The sequence below is a fragment of the Electrophorus electricus genome, unplaced genomic scaffold (assembly GCF_041902795.1).
Source record: "Electrophorus electricus isolate QZ-2024a unplaced genomic scaffold, ASM4190279v1 Scaffold27, whole genome shotgun sequence".
Lineage (NCBI taxonomy): Eukaryota > Metazoa > Chordata > Actinopteri > Gymnotiformes > Gymnotidae > Electrophorus > Electrophorus electricus.
The window spans coordinates 4,800,541-4,808,192 of NW_027658550.1; the positions used below are offsets into that span (position 1 = coordinate 4,800,541).

Here is a 7,652-nt window from a genome sequence, read left to right on the forward strand (position 1 = left end):
CTATTTTTGCAGTGTAGACGTCACAACGTGTGGTTCTAGTACTACCACTGTGAACTACTCTGACAGCTAATTACTAAATGTGTCTAGAAATGCACATTTCACACCAAAAAACTCTTAATAACTTTGTTTATGTCTAAATCATTGAATGATAAAGAAAATTAGTCAAATCCATGAAGTTCCCCTTTAACTTTAGGAGCATGCTCATAGCTAGCTATGAGGTCACTGAGGTCCACACCTTGGTCATTTTCAGAGCTAAAAATTAAATTTTACCGAGAAGAGTGCATTCTTAACTTGGTTTAGACCTGTTATTTAGTGCCAGCTATGTGTGCGAGAACACAGCAGCCCCTGATGGCATCAGCACCTCCACTGACAGAATTCTAATTGACATACATTGACAGCAACACTGCAACAGGTGGCTTGTGTGAACTGGCAGACAGCGTAGCATTTAGTAAGACCAAGCAATGATTCATTAGACCATTATCTACAAGAAACATTCAGAACAGTACCCTGTGTAATATGGAACAGTAACAGTATAATATGTGTACTCTGGCTATGAAGACAAGCCTATTTTTTGCATATTAGTAGGTTAGCTAATGTTTCATAAATTGTTACTGATTAAAAAACAGCTTATAAAAGGAAAGGGTTAAGGTAGTAAAATGACAAGAAGGCTACAAAATAATTGTTTTACAACAATGGCTAAGTAAGGCCTCGCTGTAAATGTCTCCTTTTACATCTGCCTCATCTAGGAAATGATGCAATTGTTCATGATAGTCACAGATACGTGACTCACATGGTAGAAATATTTACAAAGTGGAAGTGATATTAATTAAACACTGGAATAGTTTTCATAATGTTCATTTTTCTACTTTTTACAATAATGTTTGCATGGAACGTAGGTGTGAGCTAACAGTAGCTAGTTTACGGAGAAGATAGCTAGCTAGTTGGTATATAGCATTTTTTACAACAGCTATTGTCACAAATATAGTGTTATGATCACCTCAATAAATTGGCAATCAAAAATGATAAGATTACTTGGGGCACCTGTAAGGTGCGGCGGCCCGAGTGCCGTAGGGCGAGGGGCAGGATGCACAGACTCTACCGACTGGGACGAACATTTATTAACAAACGACACAATGGCACGCTTATCACAAACAAGGAACATGAAATGGTTAAAGTTAAACAAACACGATACACAAGAATACATCTAACAAACACATTACATTCAGACATTACGCCAACAATAACCAACATCCTGCACACTTTAACACGCGTTTATATACATTAAGGTGCAGGTGTATATACGAGGTGCAGGTGTGGTTACAGACAAGACAGTCCTCCCACTGCACATGGCGGGTCGAACCACGTGAATCGCGGGAGGCGAGCGTTCCGTGACAGAACCCCCTCCCAAGGGGCGCGGATCCCGACGCATCCGTCCAATGAACGTGAACCTCCAGGTACCGTGTACACGTACACACAAACACAGCATGGCAGTGCCCGGCGCCCAGGCGGGCCAGGTGCCGCCAGCAAGAGAGACCTCGCGGGGAGAGAGAGAAAGGCAGCTTCCCTGCCTCTCTCGGGGCAGTCCGGTACACTCCACCACACGTTGCGCCTGTAAACACAAAAGGCGCAAACAGAAACACACAATAGCACCAACACACAAACACAAGGCGCTGTGACGTGGCGCCCGCCGTCCCCGCAGGCTCCTTGACGTGTCCGAGGCCTCAGCGGACACGCGGGGGTGCACGTCCGCCCCGGTTCCAGACATCCCTAAACGGTCCTCCTCTTTCCCGCCGCTCTAAGAGCGTCCCAGAGGCGGGTTGCCTCTGAGGCTTTGGGCAGACCTTTCCAGTTTCGCTGGCGAGTCAGCTGAGGAGAAGGGTCTTGGGAGATCCCGCTGGCTCCACGCAACCGCCCTCTTTCTGGTGGTTGTGGTGCCCCTCGGTCCTCCCTGGCCCGGGCTCAACCGCCTGAGGCCCCCCCCAAGAAATTCCTGGGGCTGTTCCCCTCTACCTCCGGAGAAGACGCAGACAACGGTCCTCTCCCCAATATCCTGGGATCCAGGCAGAGGTGCAGAGGATGTTCATGCACCCCCCGCTAGGAATTACTTTTTTTGTCGAGGGAGAGTGCGTGCTGTAGCGGTTGGTTATTCTGTAACGTGTGCTGTAACATAGTCAATGTTCACTGTATTAGTGTTCACCGTATGTGTTTAATGTTAATCGTTTCTTGTTTGTATCAGTCGTGAGTGATTCTTGTGAGTGCCGTTAGTGTTTCATGTTAAATGTGAATAAATGTTCGTCCCAGTCGGAGGAGTCTGTGCGTCCTGCCGCTCCCCCTACGGCACTCGGGCCACCGCACGTTACCGCACCACTCTGATTAGCAGGGAAAATTAATGAATTAATTATTATTTAAGGACTATGTTAAATCAGTCTTGACTCATAAAGTCACAAGTTCAACAATGTGATTATTACTTCTGAAACCCTAACTAAATAAATAAATATGGCAGTGTCTTTACTTAAAATTCAAAAAAATCCATCAACCCATTGTATAGAGTACATTGTATTAACAGAAAACTTTTTATCCATCCAATTTGTGTTTGCAGATGTCAAAACAATATGGATCCATATTCACTGTGTATTTTGGTCCAAAGAAAGTAGTTGTCCTGACAGGATATCAAACTGTCAAACAAGCACTGGTGAATCATGCAGAAGAATTTGGAGACAAGAGACATCAGTCCCATATTCTATGACTTCAGCCAAGGATTCAGAAAACCTTATTCAGCCAATTTAGATGATGGAATGTGTGTGTGAGTTGATCATGGTACTATTTAAATTTTAATTAGGTAAATTATTTGTTTTTCATTCATTATTTATTTACTTTTTTGTTTTGATTTTTTTCAGAATAGATGGTGACTAGACTTCAGAAGAGTCCTAATAAGGAGCCTCCTGCTATTGAATATATTAGCCCAGGGTAATCTGTAGATAAACTACACCCTGTATGTTAATAGTGACTATGTGGAAATGTTCAAGTAGTGGTGTGCTGCCAAGAACTAATACTAAGGACTAACTGTTTCACATCCTGTTTAAGAGCCTTATAGGAGGGTAGAAACTGTTCATCAGCACAGAATGAGGTAGACTTCAGGAAACTAACTAGGAAGTAACAGAGACAATGACAGCAACAGCAACACCAAATCTAAACACAACTGGCAAACCAAAATAACCGACAAACTGGAAAGCAAAACAGGGCTTAAATAACCAAGACTGATGAAGATCCAGATAAACATTACCAGACACGGGTGAACATAATTACAGCTGGGGATACAGGCTCGGGGGTGGAACAGAACGAAACCAAAACAAGAGCTTGACAAAACCGAGCCAAGTATACCAGGGACAGAAACCAAACCAAGCACGTAAATATGTCGCCGTGGGAACTGCGATGCCTGTGACACACAGTGAGCAGGCTGTGTGCTGGGTGGCTACTGTCTAGCTGCATCATTTTCATTTTCCTCAAGCAGCAGGACTGATGGCTATCCTGTAAGGCTGGAGGTTTGTGGCCTATGATGGATTCTGCAGTCCTCACTACTCTCTGGAGGACCTTCAGTCACTTGCAGTGCAGCTGCAGTACCAGACAGTGATGCAACCTGTGGGTTTGCTCTCTGTTTTAGATCTATAAAAGGTGGTGAAAATGTCAGGCGGCAGGCCAAACCTCCTGAACCTTCACAGAAAGAAGAGGTGCTGTTGGGCTGATCTCACCAGTGTGTTGGTGTGGTTGAACCAGGTGAGGTCATCTGTGAGGTGTATACCGAAAAACTCAACCGACTCTTTCCCCTTGGGATACGTTGATGTATAGGCGAGAGTGACCACCCAAATGCAGCTTCCTGTAGTCCACAATCATCTCCTTCATTTTACTGACATTGAGCTGGAGGATGTTGTCGTAGCAACACTTTGATAGAGCACTAACCTTGTCTCTGTAGGTTGACTTGTCTCCCCTTGTGATGAGGCCTAGGATGGTTGTGCTATCAGCAAACTTGAAGATGATGTTAGATGTGTGTTTGGCTACACAGTCATGTGTAAATGGGGAGTACAGGAGGGGGCTGAGCACACAACCCTGTGGAGCCCCTGTGCTCAGAGTCAGTGTTGAAGAGAAGCTGTTTTCTACTTTCCCCACCTTGGGTCTGCATATCAGGTAGTCCAGTATCCAATTGTGGACCAGGTACCTTGCGTGGGTTAACTGCCTTAAAGGATCTGACCTCCTCAGACACAAAGCTCTCCTGATCTACTGGGAGTTTTGCAGCAAGGGGGATGTTTTCCTCAAACCGAGCATAATGAACATTTAGCTTCTCTGCAAGTGAGGAGGTCAACCCCCCTATCACAGTACCAACTTCCTTTGTAGTCAGTGATCATGCAAAGTCTATTCCACATATGTCTGAGAATTCATTGATGTTAGTGCCAGCTGTGTCACAAAATATCCACCAGTCTGTGGTTTCAAAGCAGTCCTGAAGTGTGAAGGTGGCCTCTGCACTCCATTGATAGACTGATCAGAAAACCTTTTTTCCTGTTTGAGTTTTGTCTGTATGCAGGCAGGATAAGGATGGAGGTGTGATCAGATTTTCCAAAAGAAGGGCAGGGGAGGTGTTTATATCCTGAAGGAGAAGTCACCCAGAGTGACACCAACAAGGGAAACATTAATAAAACAAGATTCATGGTGAAAGAGCATGGTTATATCGTTTGTTATGGATTATGTTGATACAGAATGAACAACTGATCTATTCATGCTCAGCAGTTTTGCATATTTAATTCTGCTAGGTTGTAATGCAGCTTTAAAGAACGCTGATGAAAAAAAAAATCCCATTTAACGCGACTATGTTTCTGGCTTAATACGTAGTTAGTTAGCTAGCTAGCTAGCTACCTTCAGAGTGTGTTACTAATTTACAGGATACACTATGTTTTTGTTCAGGTTTGATAGTTTAACTGGTCTGCTACAGTGACCATCTTGTCAATTGTCTTATTCTTACTAGTTAATCTCAAGTGTGTTGTTTTTACATACATACAAAATATGGTTTGAAATCAATAACGCTCTAAAAGTAGGTATATGGACAGAAACCTAGTTGTATTCGACAGAATCTCTTTAGGCTGAACTGGAGTTTAAAATAGTAACACACTCTGAATGCATCTAGCTAGTTATTAACTGGCAGGATCAGGTTTATATTTCTGTTAGTTGGGATTTTGTTTTATCAGTGTTCTTTAAGGCTGCATTCTTTACAACCAAACATGTGCAAGAATGCAAAGCACAAATAGGCCAATTGTTCATTCTGTACCACCAGTGACAAAACTTTGGAAATCACAAATATAAATTACTTTTCACTGGCTGTTTGGTTGAATAACCCCTTTTTGTGTCCCCCTGAAACAACACTTTCATTGTGTTGTGACTGGATTTGTAGCATTTCTGAAGTTGCATGTGTTTTTTGAATTTGCACTGCATTTCTGAAATGTAGCATATGTTGTCATTTTGAATAAAATGTTTTTGGAATTTGTATAACATTCATGAATTTGCATTGCATTTCTGAAATGTAGCACATGTGTTTTGATGAATGTGTTTAATGTAGTTGCAGCATGTTGGGTCTTCCTGGCCACCATACAAATGAACATGGATGAAACAATGGCTTAAGTTGGCAAGCATAAATGGAACCTTATGATTTTAAGCTTCTTTATAGGTTTTAGCACAGCAAAACTGGTTCCTTAAAAATATAAATAAAATGGGACTTCTTAAGAAAACCTTTTCATGCTTGTTGAATTGGTTCACTGTTAGGCCAGCTGATTAGGCTTGGTATGGAAAAAGCCAGTGGTTTGATGGTTTTCAAACATCTCTCTATATGATCCCTGGTATTACTCAGTTGTACTCTGATGGAAGAAAGTGGTCTCTTATGTTGGCTGACTAATTGATCCCTTCTGATTATTGGTTAGGAGGCTGGAAAAAAGAACTCATTGTTCCATGCACAGAATCTCCTTCAAACTGTTTCCAACCTGTTTGCTGCTGGTACTGAGACAACCAGCACAACGCTCCACTGGGGCATTCTGCTTAATGGCCAAGTACCCCCACATACAAGGTAAGAATTCCAACTGCAATGTGAATATCCAGTGTCCAAGACATTTCTCCAATGAGGAAGACAAAGAGGTGCTTGATGGTGTTTGAGGGTTTACCATGGTTGCTTCTTGTATTTGTTTATATTGTAATATTGAAAGAGTTGATTGCTTTTGTCTTCTTAAAAACACGAGACAATATCTTCTGTTGTGCTCCAGATCAGGTACAACAGGAGATTGACAGGGTGGTTGGAGGCCGCCAGCCAGTGCTGGATGACCACAAGAACCTGCCTTACACAGATGCAGTCATCCATGAGACACAGAGACTGGCAGACATAGTACCCATGAGTCTCCCTCACACCACTACCTGTGATATTAACTTCCAAGGCTTCTTCATCAAGAAGGTCAGGCTGTTAGATTAACTGAGAAGAGTCTAAAAGCAATACAACAAAAGCATGCATAGGATAAAATTATTAAATGTACGTAGGAGACTGAGAGCTGAAACTGGCTGGTTTATAAATATAACAAAGACATGACAAAATGGCTGCGTAAATTTAAATTTTGCACTGTTGTCATACCAGAGAAAGCTGTCACTAGCTTCCTGCTTAAGCTAAAACTGTGATTCTTTCCAGGGAACCTGTGTATTTGCTCTTTTGACATCCGTGTTGAAGGATGAGAATGAGTGGGAGAGCCCTTACACTTTTAATCCAGGACACTTCCTCGATGAGTAGGGACACTTCATTAAGAGAGATGCCTTCATGCCCTTCTGTGGAGGTGCACTGAAATCATTTTCTGTCATTGATCTGGTGCTCCAGATTTCATGTTGTACTTTAAATGTCTGTCTGTGTGTCTGTTAAGGGCGTAGGGTGTGTCTGGGAGAGAGTCTGGCCAGGATGGAGCTGTTCCTCTTCTTCGCCACTCTTCTGCAGCACTTTCGTTTCACTCCTCCACCTGGCGTGTCTGAGGAACAGTTGGACCACATGCCAGCTGTGGGCTTCACGTTGACCCCTCTCCCCATAAGCTCAGCGCAGTAAACTACTTGGCATAATCCATTCACTTTTAACATGTAAGGGTAGTATTTACATTCAAGGTTGGAATAATATTGGCAAAATACTATTTAAAAATTCACAGGCACTGGTGCAACCTGGATTTCAAAGTTCATCACACGTGACCAACACATTCACATGTAACTCACTTATCTGCCCCAACACTTGGCACCTAAAATTAAACCCTCATCATTCATATTGCTGAGTAACATTCAGTTTTATAATAAATGTATGATTTCTTATATGTGAATGAACCTTAATAATTTACAGTAAATATTAACAGTGCTTTTAGTTTTTCATGCCAAGTCAAGTTCATAGTCATCCCTCAGTATAATTCGTATATACATTATTACAAATGTTTCATCTGACAGTAGTGTGACACATATGAACAACATGGGAAGTCTGCCTCTGTTTTGCCATAATCTTCAAATAAAGTCTAATATTTCTACTGCACAAGGTATGATGCATTTCACTGTAAACACTCTCATCATCTGGAAACATTTGATAGAAATTGTTGCATCTTGTCCTC

The 7,652-nt window shown here is 42.3% G+C and overlaps 1 pseudogene; it reads left to right on the top strand.

The window, feature by feature from the left end:
• Positions 1 to 5,825: 5,825 nt before the first annotated feature.
• LOC145655546 (cytochrome P450 2K1-like) lies at positions 5,826 to 7,125 on the top strand (annotated as a pseudogene).
• Positions 7,126 to 7,652: the final 527 nt, after the last annotated feature.